This window comes from Rhamphochromis longiceps, linkage group LG10 (genome assembly GCF_057381845.1).
Source record: "Rhamphochromis longiceps isolate RC_006_pf linkage group LG10, R_longiceps_female_GT1.1, whole genome shotgun sequence".
Taxonomy (NCBI): Eukaryota; Metazoa; Chordata; class Actinopteri; order Cichliformes; family Cichlidae; genus Rhamphochromis; species Rhamphochromis longiceps.
In genome coordinates, this window is record NC_140566.1 from 9,945,473 (window position 1) to 9,947,290 (window position 1,818).

Genomic DNA, 1,818 nt, shown 5'->3' on the forward strand with positions numbered 1-1,818 from the left:
CTCATGAGTAAGATGCATTTCTTTTCCATTCATTACTGATTTTTTCCCCTTTTACCTTCATATGACATCTAATCACTTGTGTGGTGTTGACACCTTGTCAATATTTAACCAAAGTCAACACAACAGAACTGTTGTTGTGTAGCTTGAATGTTTAGATGTGTTTGAAGCCTGGGCTTTTGACTTCACTGGAAGTGTAAATGTACTTGCTTATAACTTAAAACCATGTTTAATATGAGCATCCACTATTATAACAGTATGTGTATATATGTAGTACAGTATGTAGTATATGTACAAAAACACAGCAACAAGCAAAATAGGTTCTTAGTCTTTTAGGAGAGACTTAGTAAAGTCATATAATTGTTTGTCTAGACTTTGATAGAATAAAATGTTCGAAATTTCTGCCTTTACACCAACAACACTAACATTCAGAGCAAATCACAGACGGAAAATAAAATGAAAGGTGAATAGAATGAATATTAGCAACTTGTTCAACCATCAGAAGCTATCTCTGTGTATGCTTAGAACCCCCACCAACCCACCCACACACACTCAAAAGCTAAATTTTCTTTTTAAAGAAGTGAAAAGTTCTTTAAATGCTCAATTAAAATACATATTCAGTAGCAATAAAGTGGGCCCCAATCCTCAGCCCATATAAAATGTTGATGAAGCATCTCCCCTTGTGGAGCTGAATTCCTAAAGTGATCACACAGCGCTATCTGACTACTGCCATTATCTTTTTTTGTAAACCCTCAACCATCCCTTGAAGAGCATAACTGGTCATGTGGCTCTTCTTCCTGTGGAACTAACAAATTCTGGGAATGAAAGAGCACAGTGGGTCTTACCATTATGCACTATGCGGTTATCTGTCAAAGGCACTTTTGCATTGTATTTATGTTGCCGTCCACTCCTCCCTCCGCATTCCAGTGTACACTGCCAGCCATCCCTCCCTACCCCATACCTTGATCCCTCTGCAGTGGATTGGATGGTTGAACTGCATCGAGCATCAATGGAAATTCCCATTCTGATTTCATGCCAATTTAAATTCAAATTCAAATCAAATTCAAATTCAAATTTTATTTGTCACGTACACAGTCATACACAGTACGATATGTAGTGAAATGCTTGGACAACTGCTCGTGACCTAAAGAGAACAAAAAAGGAAAAGGCTATGAATAAGATAGGAAATAAATATGAAAAATTAAAAAGGGTAAATTTAACTAGGAAGGAATAAAATATAAATTAAGGTTAAAAATGAAATAACTGTACAACACAAATTAGAATGAAGGGTAAATTTAACTGGGAAAGAATAAGATAAATGGTAAATGGCCTGTATTTGTATAGCGCTTTTCTAGTCCCTAAGGACCCCAAAGCGCTTTACACAACCTGTCATCCACCCATTCACACACACATCCACACACTGGTGATGGCAAGCTACAATGTAGCCACAGCCACCCTGGGGCGCACTGACAGAGGCGAGGCTGCCGGACACTGGCGCCACCGGGCCCTCTGACCACCACCAGTAGGCAACGGGTGAAGTGTCTTGCCCAAGGACACAACGACCGAGACTGTCCAAGCCGGGGCTCGAACCGGCAACCTTCCGATTACAAGGCGAACTCCCAACTCTTGAGCCACGATCGCCACGATAAATATATAAATTAAAGTTGAAAATAAAATAACTGTACAACAAAATACACAATACACAATATAGAACTATATAAGAATGTATGAAGAAATCTAAATATAAATAAATATATACACAATAACAGCAGCTGTACAAGTATTAACCGGAAATGAAGAATATAGTGACCAGTGTTGTGC